This window comes from Oryctolagus cuniculus, chromosome 5, assembly GCF_964237555.1.
Source record: "Oryctolagus cuniculus chromosome 5, mOryCun1.1, whole genome shotgun sequence".
In the NCBI taxonomy this organism is placed as follows: Eukaryota; Metazoa; Chordata; class Mammalia; order Lagomorpha; family Leporidae; genus Oryctolagus; species Oryctolagus cuniculus.
This window is the reverse complement of record NC_091436.1, coordinates 64,220,675-64,240,524: the sequence shown is the minus strand read 5'-3', so window position 1 is coordinate 64,240,524 and position 19,850 is coordinate 64,220,675. Positions and strand designations below refer to the sequence as shown.

The window sequence follows — 19,850 nt, the reverse complement described above, 5'->3', positions numbered from 1 at the left end:
GGCTTAGCATCTGCAAAGCTAGCATCCCATATGGTTCAAGACCCAGGTGCTCCACCTTTGATTCAGCTCCCTGCTACTGCACCTGGGAAGGCAGTGGAAGATGGCCCAAGTGCTTGGGCCCATGCACCCATGTAGGAGACCCAGAAGAAGCTCCTGGCTTCAGCCTAGCCCAGCCCTGGCCACTGTAGCCATTTGGGGAGTGAACCAGGGGGTAGAAGACCTCTCTCTGTGTGTCTCTCCTTCTCTAACTCTGCCTTTCAAATAAACAAAAATAAATCTTTTTTCAAAAGGTATGAAGAAATATATTTAATGTGAAGCAGAAAGATCCAGAAACTTCCCATCCAGTGGTTCACTCTCCAAATTCCTATAATGGCCAGGGCCTTGGAACTCCATCCAGGTCTCCCACCCAACTACCTGAGACATCACCACTGCCTCCCAGGGCTCACATTGGCAGAAGCTGAACTGGGTCTCAAGCCCAGGGACTCCAACATGGGACACCAACAGCCCAAGCAACATCTGGACTGCTAGGCCACATACCAGCCCCTCAATATTTGTAACTATTAGTTTGAAGGCACCACAACCAGCTGCCCTGTGTAGGGCACCCAAATATCTCAGGTACCTTTGAATTATTCTCAACATGTTTGTCTGTCCTAACACCCTGGAGGGCTACAGCAGTCTCCATTAGTATCAGTGGCTCCGGACAGCAGCACTTCCCCAGGGCCGGCGTGGGAGCAGGAATCAGGACCTTTGGAGGGTGTGTGCTTTCAAAGACTCCCAGAGCCCGGAGCCCAGAGCCCAGGATCACCAGTCCTGGCATTACAGCTTTCCTAATTAGTCACAAAGGATGAAGCCTGCACCGTGGAGCATTAATCAGCTAAAGGCAAACGTAAGACACAGTGCATAAACAAATAATTCAAAATAATTAGCATTTATTCCCTGAATGTGTAGCTCCCATAGCAAATAAGGAAGTTCAAGATGCCATGTGTAATTTGTGATTGTTTTTTCCTTTTAATTGTATCTGCCACCTGCTGTTAATTTGAAACAAATTAAACCCTGAAGGTGGCATCCAAAAGTAAGGAACTTAAGCAGATTTCACCTCTGGGCAAAAATTATGCAACAACTTAACCCATGTTCAAGGGTGAAACGTTCTCTTCCTGAGAGGTGTGCTATTTTCTGTTTCAATAGCACGAAGTGAGAACGACAACCAGCTCCCTCTAGGGTGCCGAGCTGTGTAAGCCACAGGAAATTCCTGCCTCCCTGGTGTTCAGAGCAGTGCTGTCCAATGCAAATAGGATGCAAACCACAGATTTTTAAATTTTAAGACTTCTAGTAGTTGCATTAAAAAGTGAAAAGGAATAGGTTGAATTAACTTTGCTAAAAAAGTATCTAATCCAACAGACCCCAAATATTATCATTTCAACACATCATCAATATTAAGCAGTTAGTGATGAGATCTTTTACTTTTTTTTTTTTTTTTTTTTGGTATTGCATAATAAATTACTACAGATTTGGCAGCCTAAAAGAACACATCTCCCAGTTTCTCTGAGTCAGGGATCCAGGGACAGCTTAGCTCTGCTTCCCTGCCTCTCACAGGACAGCAGCCAGGGAAGGGTCTTGTCCAAGACTCAACTAGGGAAGGATTCACTTCCAAGTTCACATGAATGCCAGCGGGATTCCATTCCTCTTCTTCTTCTCTTAATGTTTATTTATTCTGTCTACTAGGGAGGGAGAGAGAGACAGACAGACAGACAGACTTTCATCTCCTGGTGATTCCCTCCTCAAATGCCTACAATAGCCAGAACTGGGCCAGGCTGAAGCCAGGAGCCAGGAATTCCATCCAGGTCTCCCACATGGATGACAGGGGCCTAAGCACCTTATCCATCATCTGCTGTCTTCCCAGCATGCATTAGCAGGAAGCTGGACTGGAAGCAGAGTATCTGGTACTTGAAGCAGCACTCCAATGTGGGATGCTGGTGACCCAAGAGGCAGCTTAACTAACTGCGCCACAATGCCTGCCTCCCAGGATTCAGTTCTATGTGAACCAGCAGACTAAGGGTCTCACTTCCCATGCTGGTTGTCAGCTGGAAGTTCCTTGCCCTGGGGAAGGTGGGTTATTTCATCAAAGCCAGCACAAGAGAAAGGAAGCAGAGTGTGCTAGTGAACTGGAAGTTAGACCCTTCTGTAATGAAATCACAGAAGGGCTGTTCCCTCACTGCCACATTCTACAGGCTAGAAGCAGGCACAGGTCTCGCCCACTCTCCTAGGGGAGGAGATTGTACAAAGGGGTGGCTATCAGAAGACAGGAATTAATGGGAGCCTTAGAGTCTATCCATTATATGTACTCAGTCTATGAGACCTACTTTGTACTTGACATTTACAACGTATCTTAAGTCAGATCAGCCAGATTGCAAGAACTCAATAGCCACTGGTTGGTGGTTACCATACTGGACAGTGCCATTCTACAACAAATAACCAAAACAGATTAATCAAAGAGTACCCAAGTACTTGGGCCCCTGCCACCCACACAGGAGACTGGAATAGAGTTCCTGGCTTTGCCTGGCGCAGACCCTGGCTGTTGTGGCCATCTGGGGAATGAACCAGCAGATGGGAAATCTCAGTCTCAAGCTCGCTCTGTGTGGGGGGGGGGGGGGAGAAAGAGACTCTGTCTTTGAAATAATAAATCTTTCAATAAATAAATAAATGACACCCAAGCCCTGGTGTAAGCAATCGTATGTTTGTATACAGAATGTAATCTCAAAAGAACTGGCAGCTGGGAGGGATGGAGGGATGGAGAAAGGATGGCTACTGGGTACAGGTGTGCAGTTAGATGGGCGTGGCATCTAATATTCTATAGCACAGTAGGATAACTATGGCTGACAACAACCAATTGAATACTTCAAAATAGCTAGTAGACATGATGTTGAATGTCCCCAACACAAAGAAATGATGTATGTCTAGGGTGATAGATATGCCAGTGACCATAATCTGATCATTAAAAACTTATACATGTATTTTTTTAAAGATTTATTTTATTTATTTGAAAGAGTTACAGAGAGAGGTAGAGACAGAGAGGTCTTCCATCCGCTGGTTCACTCCCTAGATGGCTGCAATGGCCAGAGATATGCCCATCTGAAGCCAGGAGCCAAGGAGCTTCTTCTGGGTCTCCCACGCATGGGTGCAGGGGCTCAAGGACTTGGGCCATCCTCTACTGCTTTCCCAGGCCATAGCAGAGAGCTGGATTGGAAGAGGAGCAGCTGGGACTTGAACCAGCGCCCATATGGGATGCCGACGCTTCAGGCCAGGGCTTTAACCCACTGCGCCACAGCGCCGGCCCCTTATACATGTATTGAAATGCCATAATACACCCCATAAATATGTATAATTATTAGGTGTTGATTAAAAATAATGAAAAGTTATAGAGGTTGGAGGTTGGTATTTAGCATAGTAGTTAAATCACCCCTTCAGACTCCTTAGTCCCACATACAAATACCTAGTTCAAGTCTTGGGCCCTCTACTTCTAATCCAGCTTTGTGCTAATATATTGAGAGACAGCAGATGGCTCAAGTACTTGGGTCCCTGCCACCCATGTGAGAGACTGAAATGGCTCCTGGCCTCAGCCTGATTTGGCCCTGGCCATAGTGGGCATTTGGGAAGTGAACCAGCAAATGAAAGTTCTTTATTTGCCTTTTTATTTTTTTAATAAAAGATGTACTTATTTGAGAAGTAGAGTTAGAGTGAAGTCTCCCATTCACTAGCCCACTCTCCAAATGCCCACAATAGCCAGGACTGAGCCAGACCAAAGCCAAGAGCCTCATCCAAGTCTCCCACATGGGTGGCAAGGACCCAAGCTTCTTCCGATGCTTTACCCAGGCCATAGCCAAGAGCTGGATTGGAAGTGGAACAGCTAGGACTAAAACCAGCACCCACATGGGATGCCACAGACGGCACTATGCCATAGTGCTGGCCCCTCTATTGTCTTTAAAACTGTTCATCATCCTGGATGCCTTTCAGAGTCCCTCATGCACTTCTTAAACACAGCCTACTGGATCAATCCCCAAACCTATGGGCAAAGACTGCTAACTTCTGTCCTCTTTTTTTTTTTTTTTAATTTGACAAGTAGAATTAGAGAGAGAGAGAGAGACAGACAGACAGACAGACAGACAGGTCTTCCTTCCATTTGGTTCACTCCCCAAATGGCTGCCAGGAGCCAGGTGCCTCTTCCTGGTCTCCCATGCAGGTGCAGGGACCAAATACTTGGGTCATCCTCCACTGCCCTCCTGAGTTACAGCAGAGAGCTGGACTGGAAGAGGAGCAACCAGGACTAGAACTGGTGCCCATATGGGATGCTGGCACCGCAGGTGGAGGATTAACCAAGTGAGCTACGGCACCAGCCCCAATTTTGTTCTCTTATGTTTGCTTTCATCTCTTCCACAGTCTTTATGCAAAGAAAAGGAGAAGAAAAAGATTCCATTTCCCAGCCTCCTTTGCAGCAAAGCATGGCCATTTGATATAAACAAGACATGGTATTTTCCTCCCCTTTTCTCTTTCCTGTGGGTAACAATGGAAATGTAAGCTGGAGCAATTCTGGACTATGTGTTAAAGATGCCACAGTAGAAAGGTGGGGTTCCAGCCAGCGCCGCGGCTCATTAGGCTAATCCTCCACCTTGTGGCGCCGGCACACCGGGTTCTAGTCCCGGTCAGGGTGCCGGATTCTGTCCCGGTTGCCCCTCTTCCAGGCCAGCTCTCTGCTGTGGCCAGGGAGTGTAGTGGAGGATGGCCCAAGTGCTTGGGCCCTGCACCCCATGGGAGACCAGGCTCCTGGCTTCTGATCAGCGCGGTGCACCGGCCGCGGCGGCCATTGGAGGGTGAACCAACGGCAAAGGAAGACCTTTCTCTCTGTCTCTCTCTCACTGTCTACTCTGCCTGTCAAAAAAAAAAAAAAAAAAAAAAAAAAGGTGGGGTTCCTTGATGACTCTGGAGCTTCCATATTAGGTATGGCTGGCTCCATACAGGAGAAAGGACTCCTGGCTCTTGTTTAAGCCACTGCTATTTTGGATTTCTGTCATGCACACTCCAATTTAATCCTAACTTCATTCCCTCTTCTCAATCTATCACTAAACTTGCTGATTCTCCCCCCTCCAGGCACACCGCCATTGCCTTAGTTCAGTTCCTCAACATTTCTTGCAAAGATTGTTGTGTTAAGCTCCTAGCACTCCCACAGCCTCCAGCTGTGCCCCTCCTCAATGCTGCCCAGGTAAGTGGTTCAAAACCACAACATTGATCAGGAAAAACCCAAGCCAAGCTCCTCCTCTGCTTGAACAGCATCTATGCATTCTTTGGGATCCAGGTTCAATGTCACACGCCACAGGAAGCCATCTGTGGCCCTCCAGTCTGGATGAAGGCCATTCTGAGATGCCCACTCCCTGGCTCCCCTGTCCTCACGCCTTCCTCCCTAATTTTGTACATGCAACACACATTGCAACTTTCTCCTCACTGGATTGAGCTCCTTAATGGAAGCAAACATGTTTTGATTTTTGCTCTGTTTTTTAAATTTTTACTTATTTTCATTTATTTGAAAGGCAGAGAGAGAGAGAGAGAGAGAGAGAGAGAGAGATCCTCCACTCACAGGTTCACTGCACAAGCATCTGCAGCAGTAGGGACTGGGCCATGTGGGTGACAGGGACCCAAGTACTTGAGGCATCATCTTTCATCTCCTACGGTGCACACCAGCAGGAAGCTGTTTTGGGAAGTGGAGTAGCTGGAACTTGAACCAGGCATTCTGATATGGAATGCAGGAATCCCAAGCAGTATCATAACCGCTACACCAAATGCCCACCCCAGAAGCATATCTTGTTGCTATTTGTCTCCCCAGTGCCTAATAAAATCCATAATAACAAGTCCTTCATGAACAAATCACAAGAAACTGCCAGAATCCAAGCACATGAGAATATAGCTATGCTTTATTCTAACTTTACCCACTTGTTTTGACTTAAATTTATTAATACCTGAGGCTAAATTGAAAACAATTATATATTTCAATCCAAATAGAATCTTGGAAATATTGCCAAGTAACACTTAAATTAGGATACTGTTGGACCTGTTGGCCAATCACAAGGCCCTTAGCAATCTGTCATTTGTATAACCAGTTTTTTCCTAAAAATAAAACAAATTTATCCAATTACAAACAAATTTATGTGGGTCACCCTTCCAAAATTTGCATTTTATTTTTTTTTAAGAACATTGATTTTATTTATCTATTTGAGAGATAGACAGAGAGATAGATACACAGAGATCTTCCACCTGCTGGTTCATTCCCTTAATGTCCAAAATAGGCAGACTGGGCCAGGCTGAAGCCCAGAGCCAGGAACTCAATCCCGGCCTCCTATGTGGGTGGCAGGGACCCAACCATCATGGTCGCCTCCCAAGGTCTTCACTGGCAGGAAGCCAGAACCGAGTCTCGAGACCAGGCAGTCCAACATGTGACACAGGCAGTTAAGCACCAGGCAAACACCCACCCCTGTTTTGTTTTAGCTGTATATAAAGACTTACTTGGTTGTACATAAGCAAGTTTATCTGTCACAGTGGTGGCGATTTTCCACTAACCCTAGAGTCTACAGTGTGGCCACCTGGGGTACAAAGGGGTTGATCCCTCCTATGTCACCCCGATCCTAGAAGCCTGGAGCCCCATGCTCAGATCTCTGCTCCTCACTTACACCTTCGACTTGCCTTTCTGAGCCTCCTATCAAATGAAAGCAATCATACCGATCCTGCAGCCTGGGATAGGATGTGAATGTGGGAGTGCTTCCTGTCTCTGTTTCAACAAAACAAAACTGGGAACCAAGTCCTCCACCTGCCAAAGAGAGGGGCCAGACTCTCCCTTCTCCCCACCCAGTGCAGCGCGAGGCACTTTAAGGGGAGCACCAGAAGTGAACACGTGCCTCTTGGAAATCAGTGCAACACAAACAGCTCAGAAGTGTAAAGGCTGCAGCTGTGGCACAGCCCAGAGGGGCTGCATTGTAGGCAGCCCCCTGCACAGCCTCCAGCGTCAGCCCAGAGGTGCTCACCTCCACAGGCTGGCCCACTCTCTACCGGCCTGGGGAGCATTTTGAAAGGCCTGCACTTGAGCTGTTGCCACGGCTCAATAGGCTAATCCTCCACCTAGCGGCGCCGGCACACCGGGTTCTAATCCCAGTCGGGGCACCAGATTCTGTCCCGGTTGCCCCTCCTCCAGGCCAGCTCTCTGCTGTGGCCAGGGAGTGCAGTGGAGGATGGCCCAAGTGCTTGGGCCCTGCACCCCATGGGAGACCAGGAGAAGCAACTGGCTCCTGCCTTCGGATCAGCGTGATGCGCCAGCCGCAGCTGGCGGCCATTGGAGGGTGAACCAATGGCAAAAAGGAAGACCTTTCTCTCTGTCTCTCTGTCTACTCTGCCTGTCAAAAAGAAAAAGAAAAAGAAAAAAGAAAGGCCTGCACTTGAAATGGCCGCTGTCGTGAGCGGAAGCTGTGGGTGTCAAAAACCAGGCAGCCACGTTGCCAGACCCAGGGCTGTCTCCACACAAGAGGTAGACCCCGTGAGCTTGCAGGGGTTGGCTGGACCTTCTCCGTGCATACAAACACACAGGGGGGAATTCACAACAGCTGCTTTCTATGTCCAGAATGCCCTTGGGTGTGAAATAGAAGATTCATAAAATCGGAGTGTCTGGGCTAATGGTTTACACCCCAGTTAGGATGCCTGCCCTTCTGACTCCTGCTTCCTGCTAATGTAGACTCTTGACTCTTGGAGGCAGCAGTCATGACTCAAGTAATGGGGGGCCAGCACTGTGGCATAGCAGGTAAAGCCTCCGCCTGTATGGGTGCCAGTTCGAGTCCCAGCTGTTCTACTTCCTATCCAGCTCTCTGCTATGGGAAAGCAGTAGAAGATGGCCCAAGTCCTTGGGGCCAGAAGAAGCTCCTGGCTCCTGACTTTGGATCAGCTCAGTTCCAGCCATTGTGGCCAACTGGGGAGTGAACCAGCAGATGGAGGACACCTCTCTCTCTCTCTCTCTCTGTGTGTGTGTGTGTGTGTGTAACTCTGACTTTCAAATATATAAATCCTGCCTTCTGCATGGGGGTCCTACATTGAGTCCTGGTTCCTGTCTTCTACCTCAGCCATCACAGGCACTGGGGGGTGAACCAGCCAAAAGTAGCTCTCTCTCTCTGCCTCACTCTGTCAAATAAATGAGAGAGAAAGAAGCAAGTTCTCATGCTGCCATATAAAAAAATCCATTAAAACATACATTTTTTGGAACCAGAGTGGAGAAATGATGGAGTCTAATTTGATCTTCTTCGACAAGTCGGTAAAGGGGAGGCTAGTGTACTGACACTCATTGTAATGGTGCCCAGTCATTAACTCTGGTAGAAAGAGACTCATCACTTATAAATTGCATAATGCAGAGCAGGCATTTGGTGCAGCAGCTAAGACCCTGCTTGTGACACCTGCATCCCATAAAGGAGCGCCTGGCTTTGAGTTCTTGCCGTGTTCCTGATTTTATCTTCCTGCTGATGTAGGTTGCTCCTAAAACCCCAGGAGACAGCAGGTGATGGCTCAAGCACTCGGGTCCCTGCTACCCATGTGGGGAACCTGGGTTGAGTTCCTGGCTCCTGGTTTTGGTCTGAACCAGCCCCAGCTGTAGTAGACATTTAAGAAGTGAACCAGCAGATGGAAGATCTCTGTCCATCTGTCTCTTACTGTCTCTCTGCCTTTCAAACAAATAACTTTTAAAGATTTTATGTATTTGAAAGGCAGAGTTAGAGAGAGAGAGGTAGAGACAGAGAAAGAGGTCTTCCATTCGCTGGCTCACTCCCTAAATGGCTACGATGGCTAGAGCTGAGCCGATCTGAAGCCAGGAGCTTCTTCTGGGTCTCCCACATGCATGCAGGGGTCCAAGGACTTAGGCCATCCTCCACAGGTTTCCTAGGCCCATTAGCAGGGAGCTGGATTGGAAGTGGAGCAGCCAGGACTCAATTCAGCGCCCATATGGGATGCAGCACTGCAGGCTGGGGCTTTAATCTGCTGCACCACAGCACTGGCCCCACAGATAATCTTTGAAAGAAAATGAAAAATAAACAGAGAACAATTATGAATTATGTGTATCTTTTTAGCTGCAGCCAAGCAGTGGCAGCTCATTGACAGGACAACCAGAAGTGAGCGCTGATAAGGAGACGCAGCAGTGCTCTTCCACCAGCCTGCTGTCATAGAAAAGCCATCATCTCACCCGTGCTGTATTTGTCATCAGGAAGGTGCATTTGTTGATGCAGGAGCATAGCACATAGCACATAGCAGGTGCTGACTTGATTTATAGCTGTTTTGTACTTAGCCATGCAGGATGAGCCTCCGTCTGCTTGCCCTGCATGTGAGTGACTTAGGATGACTTAGCGGCCTGTTAGCAATCTCTCAGGATGAAGCGCAATGTCACCTGGCACATTTACTCACAACTGTAATCTCTGCAATCACTCAGAAACAATAGCTGTTTTGTACTTAGCCATGCAGGATGAGCCTCCATCTGCATCCTATATGGGTGCTGGTTCATGTCCCACCTGCTCCACTTCCAATCCAGCTCCCTGCTAACGCCCTGGAAAAAGCAAAGGAGGATGGCTCAAGTGTTTGGGCCCCTGCCACCCACATAGGAGACCTGGATGAAGCTTCTGGCTTTGTTATAGCCATCTGGGGCATGAACCAATGGATGGAAGATTGATCTCTCTCTCTCTCTTTCTCTCTCTCTCCCTCCTTCTCTGTAACTCTTTTCTTTTTTTAAGATTTATTTATTTAAGAGACAGAGTTACAGGAAGAGGGAGAGACAGAAGAGGTCTTCCATCCACCGGTTCACTCCACAGATGGCCATAATTGCTGGAGCTGAGCCAATCTGAAGGCAGGAGCCAGGAGCTTCTTCCGGGTCTCCTACATGGGTGCAGGGGCTCAAGCACTTGGGCCATCTTCCACTGCTTTCCCAGGTGCATTAGCAAGGAGCTGTATCAGAAGTGGAGCCACCAGGACTTGAACTGGCACCCATATGGGATGCTGGCACCATAGGCAGAGACTTAACCTACTACACCACAGCACCAGCCTGTGACTTTAAGATTTTATTTTATTTACTTGAAAGTCAGAGTTACACAGAGAGAGAATGAGAAGCAGAAGGAGAGAGAGAGGTCATCCATCTGCTGGTTCACTCCCCAGATGGCCACACTGCCAGAGCTGTGCTGATACGAAGCCAGGAGCCAGCGCCCATATAGGATGCTGGCGTCCCACACGGGTGCAGAGGCCCAAGGACTTGGGCCATCTTCTACTGCTTTTCCAGGCCATACCAGAGAGCTGGATCAGAAGAGTAGCAGCCAGGACTCGAACTGGCACCCATATGGCATGCTGGCACTGCAGGTGGCGGCTTTACCCACTATGCCACAGCGCCAGCCATGACTTTCAAGATAAATAAATAAATCTTTAAAAGTGAAGCTCTTCTTGAACATTGTTCACAGTGCCGCCTTATGATGGGATGTCAGGCCAGCTCTCTGCTGTGGCCAGGGAGTGCAGTGGAGGTTGGCCCAAGTGCTTGGGCCCTGCACCCCATGGGAGACCAGGAGAAGCACCTGGCTCCTGCCATCGGATCAGCGCGGTGCGCCAGCTGCAGCACACTGGCCACGGCGGCCATTGGAGGGTGAACCAACGGCAAAAAGGAAGACCTTTCTCTCTCTCTCTCTCTCTCTCACTGTCCACTCTGTCTGTCAAAAAATAAAAAAGAAAAAAATAGAGACATTTCAATACAAGTGGAAAGGTCCTATCTCACAAAGGAACAAGGGAAACTCGGCAGGAGGAAGCAGGTACACTGAAGGTGACATTTTACCTGTTGTTGAAAGAAACAGGGCAATGAACACTTAACAGAGGGTGAGTCTTTGTCAGGCTTACTAGCCAGGGAAATGGGGAGAGAAACTGGTCACTTCTAGGGACTTGAAAAGGCATCAAGGAAGAGCAGGGAGAAGCCACTGGTTGAGAGAGAAAAAAGGAACAAAAGTGCCGGGAAAAGGGGCAGAACCGAGATCCACTGAATGCCCACTGCGTGCCAGACCCAGGGCTAGGCATCTCACACGCCCTGAAAGACATCAGTGTTTTTACAGGATTTAGTCCATGGAGTTGCGGGAAGGAGACCACTTCAAATAGCCCTACTGCATGTGCAGCAAAGTTCACACTTGACAGCAAGGCACAGGCCACCTCTTCCCATTTGTCCCCAGGTGGTCACCCCAGCATGGTGTACATGTCACTCCTCACTCCCCAGCATGCCAGCTGCTCCATGTCACGATGCCTTCCTATGTGCTGTTCACGAGGCCAATATTACCTCAGTCCACTGGCAAACTCCTACCCATCCTTCAAAGCCTAGCTCAAATGTCACCTTCTCTGTGAGTCTTTCCTCTTTCTGCTTCTATAAGAGCCCTCATATTGTCATACATATTAAAGCACTTATTGCATCTTCCAAATGGGTTACCTGGCACCTGTACTGGATATGAGAACCACTGAATGAATGAATGCACACAGGCACTATTTACTGAACAATGACATGGTAGTGACCAGCTAGAACACCTCGGTGTCACCTCCTTCCATTTTAGTACAGCCTGTTCAGTGAGATCTGAGTGTTGCCCTCCACTCTTGGCAATATCATTGAGACACAGGAAACATGCAAATGAATCAAATGACATATGGCACATGTCAACATTTGACAACAGGGTTGGACATTTGAAATAGTGGTAAAGAATGCTGATGAGACATCACACCCCATATTGGAGTGCCTGGGTGGGAGTCCCAGCTCCACCCCAACTTCCTACTAATTCATACTCTGGGAGGCAACAGATGATGGCTCAAGTACTTGGGTCCCTGCTGCCTACATGGGAGACTCAGACTGAATTCATGGTTCCTGGCTTTGACCTGGCCCAGCTGTGGCTGTTGCAGGCATCTAGGGAGTAAACCAGTAGATGGGAGATCTCTTCCTTTCTCTTTCTATCCCTCTGCATTTCAAATGAAATAAATGAATTTTTGAAGATATACTGTGACAGCAATAGACCACTTTACACCAGTGCAGCCAAAAGAGCATCTGCAATGATGGAAATAAGGCTATTTCTGTGCTTGCTGATAGCCACCAGCTGCAGGCAACTTCCAAGGACCTGAAATGCACTGAGAGCAAATGAGGAAATGAATGCTTAATTTTAATTTAAGATAACCACATGTGGTTGGTAACTACTACATTGGACAGCATAAATTTAAATGATTTTTTAAAAGATTTATTTATTTGAAAGGTAGAGAGAGATATATCTTCCCTTTGCTGGTTCGTTCCCCCCAAGCCTCCACAGTTACTAGACTGAGGCCAGCCAAAGCCCAGAAACTCCATCTGGACCTCCCACAGGGGTGGCAGGAACACAAGTCCCTGGGCCCTCCTCTGTGGCATCCCAAGTGTGTTCACAGGGAGCTCCATCAGAAGCATGGAGTAGTCAGGACTCAGCCAGTGCTCGGACTTGGGACACAGGAGCCCTCAGCTGAACCATAACACCTGTCTCTGGATTAACTAACAACATAGTAGGGAACTTCCAACCATTATTTTTCTGTACCCCTCCCCCCCCCCAAAAAAAAACCACAAAAATTCCCAAAACTTGGCCCCTTGCAAGCTGAGAAATTCCCTTCACCCTTCTTTCTCATTTTAGCCTTCTGTAAACCAAGCAAGAGGGACTGGATCTGTAAGACCGACAGCTCCCAGCTTAGTGCAGGCTCAGCGTTCACTGGGCTAGAGAGACTTCTGCAAGGACAGCTGAAGGAGCGCTCTGTACACCTCCCCAAGCAGGAGACAACGCTCATGCAGCCACAGGGAGTGGACCGCGGGTGTCCTCTGCAGAATGACAGACGTGGATTCACTCCGATCAGTGAGTCAGGACCCCATGCCAGAAACAGCAACCGGTCCTCCAGGCCTCGAGTCCTGCAGCTGGCGCAGCTTGGCAGCTCACGGTCTGCATATGGCTTCTCTCCCTTGGATTTTTGTGCCTCTTGTGAAGCCTGCCAGACTTACAGTCAGGTTGACAAAGCTTGCCTTTCTGACTTCCACCTGCAAAAAGTATTTTTGCAACCTCTCAGCTCCAAGGAAAGAAAATGAAAACTCCACTTCCCAGGTTCTCTAAGACACCAGGACTCCTGTGTCCCTGGCAGCTTTGGAAGACCAGACCTGGCCCTTTCTCCTAAAAGCAAAGTGGGTAAGAGGGTAGGAGGGGAAGGAGCAGAGAGGGACACAGGTCTGGGGGAAGAGAGAAGGAATGGGAGGAAGAGGAAGGTGAAAAGGGCAGGAGGACAGCAGCTGCTGTAGCTCTAGGCTGGTGATTCTCCAAGCTCAGTGTGCATCAGACTTACCAGCACAGTCTGTTAAATTAGAGTGTTAGGCCCTACAGGATCCATTATGTACAACAGCTGTATGTGTGTATATATATATATATATATATATATATTTTTAAAGACTTATTTATTTGAAAGTCAGAGTTACACAGAGAGAGAAGGAGAAACAGAGAGAGAGAGGCCTTCCATCCGCTGTTTCACTCCCCAATTGGCAGCAATGGCCGGAACTTTGCCAATCCAAAGCCAGGAGCCAGCAGCTTCCTCCGGGTCTTCCCAAGCGGGTGCAGGGGCCCAAGAACTTGGGCCATCTTCTACTGCTTTCCCAGGCCATAGCAGAGAGCTGGATCAGAAGAGGAGCAGCTGGGACTCGAACCAGTGCTCATATGGGATGCCGGCACTGCAGGTGGCAGCTTTACCCACTATGCCACAGCACCAGCCCCAGCTGTGTATGTTTATAGATGGTTTCGTAGGGTGTGTGTTTCTTTATGGCCACACACTCCAGTCCCTTCAGAAGTGCAGCCTGGGAACCTGGTGGCTGCTGCCAGCCACATGACCCAGTGCAAATGTCTGGGAGAACTTTCCATTGATTCCAGTTACCTGCCTGGGGCCCTTGGTGAAGGGCAGGCATGCCACAGCTACCTGGCAGGACACTCATTTTGCCACCACAACTTGTCAAGGGCCATTGTGCTAAACAGCATTATTGTCTCCTGTCAATAATAAAGAAAATTTATAAATATGTAAGGTTGTTTGACAAAATTGTAGGTTGGTCATTTATGAGGGAAGAGTTCATATCTTGACAGAGGAATCAAGGTAAGGATGACTAATTGCCCAGTGCAGAGGCCGGCACTATCACATAGCAGGTTAAGCTGCCAGCATCCCACATAGGTGCTGGTTCATATCCCAGCTGCTCCACTTCTAATCCAGGTCCCTGCTAATGCACCTGGAAAAACAGTGGAAGATGGCCCAAATGCTTGGGCCCCTGCCACCCACGAAGAGCTGGGTGAAGCTACTGGCTCCTGGCTTCGGCCTGGCCCAGCATTGGCCATTTTGGCCATATGGGGAGTGAACCAGAAGATGGAAGACCTCTTTCTATAACTCTGCCTTTCAAATGAAAAATAAACAAATATTTAAAAAAAAAAATAAATTGTCCAGTGCATTGAAGGACATTACACAGATGTTCTGCCTCTAGGCAAAGACTCATCTTTTCTTCTTTTTTGTAACATTTATATTTGACTTACCATGTGCCAAGTTCTGATCTGAGTACTTTGCATATATAAGCTCATTTAACCCTGAGCACAATCCTTTAAGATGCACTTATTGTTCCCACTTTACAGACACAACATTGGGCACAGTTTTTACATGACTTGGCCAAGGTGACAAGGCCAATAAGTGGTGAACCAAGATTTGAACTCCAGGTATCTGGCTTCTGAATTCATTTTATAATCAACCTATACACTGTGAGTATTTTCTGTTCATCTACTTTACTCATTTGTCTTGAGAAAGATAATTGACAAGAAAAGAATACTTGGGTGGAAGGGCTGGCATTTACATCTCCCAAAAGGAAAGTCTAGTTGAGAAACAGCCTCTAGACACATAGAATCAAGATAACGCCAGCTGGAAGATCTCAGCGACCCTGACAGCCAGGCTCATACACAGAGCTCCTTCCACTAACTGGACCAAGAAGACATGTGTTAACCAGCTGGCCAAAGCCACAGACAAGGCATTTGTCCTGCCCTTTCCTAAGTGCAGAGCATGCTGTGAGGTCCTGGATGATAGGGCTAGGAAACAGGAACAAATCACAATCCCTGCCCTCAGGAAGCTTATGGTCCAGGGTCTGGTTGAAGACGTGAACACTAGAATACCACAGGTCATGTTATAGTAGGGATCCATCAGGCTGCTGGGTGAGATTTGAGAGATGCCTTCCTATTTGGACAATACCCTTGATGGAAACACAGGAAATGGCTTTTATTTATTTGCACTGGGCACTCTAATGAACACATTGCTCAGACAGAGTTGCCAGATGAAATTCAAGCAGGAAAATGTGAATGCATATGTCTTGTGCAATATTTAGAACATACTGATACTAAACAGTAGCTAAAATTGCACACACTATAGTGTTTGCAATTCTGCTGTAATTTATAGATTTTTAACTTATTTTCATTTTATTTGAAAGCCAGAGAGAGAGAGAGATCGATCTTCCATTTGCAAGTTCACTCCCCAAATGAACACAACAGCTAGGGCTGGGTTAGGCTGATGCTAAGAGACTGGAGCTCCTTCCAGGTCTCTCTTATAGGTGGCAGGGACCCATGTACTTGAACCATCAGCAGCTGCCTCCAAGGGTGTGCATCAGCAGGAAGCTAGAATGGGGAGTAGAGCTAGGACTCAAACCCAGGCACTCCAATGGTGGGTGTGGGCCTCCCTAATAGCATCCTAACCACTGTGCCAAATGCCTGCCCCTGAAATTCAAATTTAATTGAGCATTCCCAATTTTTACTTTCTAAATCTTGCAATGCCACACATAGATTAATGTTAATTCTCACAATAATTCTGTGGTGTGGGCACCATTCACACATGCAGAAACTGAGACACAGTCAGACCAAGTGACTTATCCAAAGTCACATATCCATCTGCTGGCACACACTGAGATACCAAGCTCTCAGGCATGGCCAATCTTGTGCATTCTGTGTCAACTACCATCTTCCACTGAATCCTGTTTTCTGGCCTTGTTTGCAAATTATCAGAAGCACCCCATTTACCAATCAATATGCAAAGCTCTGGACCCCAATTTTCAGAGTTAAAAAGAACTTCAAGGGACAGGCATTTGGCACAGTAGTTAAGATGCTGCTCAGAGTCCCAGCTGCTCCACTTCCAATCCAGTTCCTTGCTAATGTACCTCGGAAAGCAGTAGAAGATAGCCCAAATCCTTGCATTCCTGCACCCACATGGGAGACCCATATGAAGCTCCTGGCTCCTGGTGTCAGCCTGGCCCAGCCCCAGCAGTTACAGCCTTTGGGGAGTGAACTAGCATATGAAAGATATCTCTCTACTTCCTCCCACTCTCTCTCCCCATACCTCTGCCTTTCAAAACAAAACAAGCAAACAACAACAACAAAAATTCAACCTTAACTTACTTAGCAGCTTTGAATTTTAAAGTTTATCAACATGTGACACAACCACTTTAATTTTCTCCCATTTTTTTTTCCTGTAGCCAAAAAGGGAGCTTTCATGACATGGCATGGATTTGCTTCTATTCAAGCTCTAATTATACAAGGCTGAGCCATAGGAAATTGCTATCTTTGTCAGCTAAAAATGGTCAAACATCAGCAATTTCATGTGGTTCAACTTAGTATAAATACACAGGCTACATAAGTCACTGCATTCCTCCTCCTTTCCTCCCGATTGGTGGGACTACAACAAAACAGCCCCAAAGCATCCTGATTACCTGTACAAGATGCACCCAAATACAGAGCTTAGAAATTAGGGACTAGCAGAAAATGAATGGTGGCAAGGGGGGGTATTTGTGGAAAATTAGGACAAATTACAGATTCAGGCCTCGAACATAATTACACAAAACATGAAAAGCTGCCCAGGAGAACATTCCACATCACGTGGTTCAAAGAACTGAGGCCATTTCTGGCCAAAGAACTTTTCATTCTACTAGAAAGCTCTAATTTTTGGTTTGTCTTTCTGGCTAGGGTAGAGAACAAATAAAAAGAATATTTATGCGGCAGGCCTCTGGAGTGGCAGTTAAGATGCTGCTTGGGACACTGGCATCCCATACTGGAGTGCCGGGGTTCGAAGTCTCAGTTGCATTCCTGATTCCAGCTTCCTGCCGATATGCATCCTGGGAAATAGCAGGTGATGACACAAGGAGTCGAATCCCTGCCTCCCACATGGGAGACCCAGGTTCAGTTCCAGACTCCTTACTTTGGCCTGGCCCAGCCCCTGGCTGTTGCAGGCATTTGGAGGTAATGAAAAATCTGTCTCTGTCTCTGTCTGGGTGTCTGCCTTTCAAACAAATAAGCAAAAAATGTTAAAAGAACATCCGTGAAGAAAATTGTCATTTTCCTTGATCAACTGTTTGACACTTAAGCAAATATTTGAGAGCTGAAACCTTCTCCTCACTGGTTCATGTTTTGGGCCACTCGCTTCATTGTTTACTATTGGCATTGCCTTATGACCCCTAGGATTCTACAATCCTCATGACAAGGAAAGTTCTCAGCTTTGCACAGTTTTAAGGGTGAGTCACAGCCAGCGCCACGGCTCACTAGGCTAATCCTCCACCTGCGGCGCCAGCACCCCGGGTTCTACTCCCGGTTGTTCCTCTTCCAGTCCAGCTCTCTGCTGTCGCCCAGGAAGGTAGTGGAGGATGGTCCAAGTGCTTGGGCCCTGCACCCGCATGGGAGACCAGGAGGAAGCACCTGGCTGCTGGCTTTGGATCGGTGCAGTGCACCAGCCATAGCGGCCATTTGAGGGGTGAACCAACGGAAGGAAGACCTTTCTCTCTGTCTCTCTAACTCTGCCTGTCAAAAGAAAAAAAAAAGGGGGGGGGGGATGAGTCACAACTAAAATGCACAACAGATTCACTTCACCTGGTGGATAGGAGGGGGTGTGCCAGGACCTGCTGCAGGATTCCCACTTCCTAAACTGACTACCGCCATGACCTACAATTAGTAATTGTGCAACAAATGCAGTTTACTCTATAAATTCATCTATACCATCAACCCCAATGAACGAATAGAACAGGAAATACTTGTGGGATACAATTAGAGCAGTCCTTAGAAATACATAGTCTTGGCTGGTGCCGTGGCTTACTTGACTAATCCTCCGCCTGCGGCACCAGCACCCCAGGTTCTAGTCCTGGCTGGGGTGCTGGATTCCATCCCGGTTGCTCCTCTTCCAGTCCAGCTCTCTGCTGTGGCCTGGGAGGGCAGTGGAGGATGGCCCAAGTGCTTGGGCCCTGCACCTGCATGGGAGACCAGGAGGAAGCACCTGGCTCCTGGCTTCAGATGGGTGCAGCACGCCAGCTGTAGCAGCCATTTTGGGGGGTGAACCAACAGAAAGGAAGACCTTTCTCTCTGTCTCTCTAATTCTGCCTGTAAAAAAAAAAAAAAAAAAAAAAAGAAAGAAAGAAAGAAAGAAAATTAGAGTTCACAAAATAAGAACATTGATAAGCTAATCGTTCAGCCAGAGAAATTACAAAAACACAACAAAATATACTCAGAGAAAGTACAAGGAAGGAAATAAAGAAAAAAGCAGGAATTGAGGTGGGCTTTTGGCATAGTAGTTCAGCCACCATTTGGTATGCCTGTATCCCATACTGGAGCACCTGGACTTGAGTCCCAGCTCTGTTTCCAATTCCAGCCTCCTACCAATGTGCACCCTGAGAGGCAGCAGGTGATGAGCTCAAGGTGGTCCCTGTCACGCATGTGAAACCTGGATTGGAGTTCCTGGGTGCTAGCTCCAGGGTGTTCAAGCACCAACCATTACAGGCACTTGGGGTATGAACCAACACACGGGAATTCTCTCTGCCCTTCAAGAAAATAAAATAAATAAATTGTTCATGTAGGCATTAGTTAACTAGAAAGTAGAGATAATCAAGAATTTTTTAAGATGTTATTTTTAATTTGAGAAGTAGAGTTATAGACAGAGGGAGAGACAGAAAGGTCTTCCATCCACTGGTTCACTCCCCCTAATGGCCTCAACAGCTGGAGCTAGGCCAATCTGAAGTCAGGAGCTTCTTCTGGGTCTCCCACGCAGGTACAGAAGCCCAAGGACTTGGGCCACCATTTACTGCTTTCCAGGCACATTAACAGGGAGCTGGATCGGAAGTGGAGCAGCTGAGCTCAAATCAGCCCCCATATGGGATGCCAGTGCTACAGGCTAGGGCTTTAACCTACTGTGCCACAGCGCCAATCTCAGAAGATTTCTTAAAAGCTTAAAGTTGGCCCCTGCACCCGTGTAGGAGATCTAGAAGAAGCTCCTGGCTCTGGATCAGTCCAGCTCCAGCTGTTGTGGGCATTTGGGGAATGAACCAGTGGATGAAAGATATCTCTCTCCCTCTGTCTCTCTTTCCTTCTCTGCCACTGTCTTTCAAATAGATAAATCTTTAAATAACTATGCAACTTTCTTTTTAAAAAAAGATTTGCTTATTTGAAAGGCAGAGTTAGAGAGAGAGAGGTCTTCCATCTGCTGGTTCACTCCCCAAATGGCCACAATGGCGGGAGCTTGGGGCTGGGTCAGGCCAAATTCAGGAGTCAGGAGCCAGGGTCTCCATCCATGTGGGTGGCAGGAATTCAAATACTTGAGCCATCATCTGCTGCTTCCAAGTATGCATTAGCAGGAAGATGGATTGGAAGTGGAGTAACCGGGACTCAAACTAGCACTCTGTTATGGGACGTGGGCACCTGAAGTGGGGATTTAATCTGCTCTGTCCCAATGTCTGTCCTGAAAGTTAG

General features: G+C 47.6%; 1 long non-coding RNA gene across 2 annotated transcripts in view; it reads right to left on the bottom strand.

Annotated features, from left to right (window-relative positions):
- Nucleotides 1-19,850, bottom strand: part of LOC138849628 (uncharacterized) — a 42,317-nt gene that overhangs the window by 11,407 nt on the left and 11,060 nt on the right. The window contains exon 3 of one of the 2 annotated variants that reach the window (XR_011388601.1): nucleotides 13,444-18,488. The exons of the other annotated variant lie outside the window; for it this stretch is intronic. This is a non-coding gene — a long non-coding RNA (uncharacterized lncRNA). Of the gene's footprint in view, nucleotides 1-13,443; nucleotides 18,489-19,850 lie in introns of those variants that run through there. 2 annotated transcript variants of the gene reach the window in all.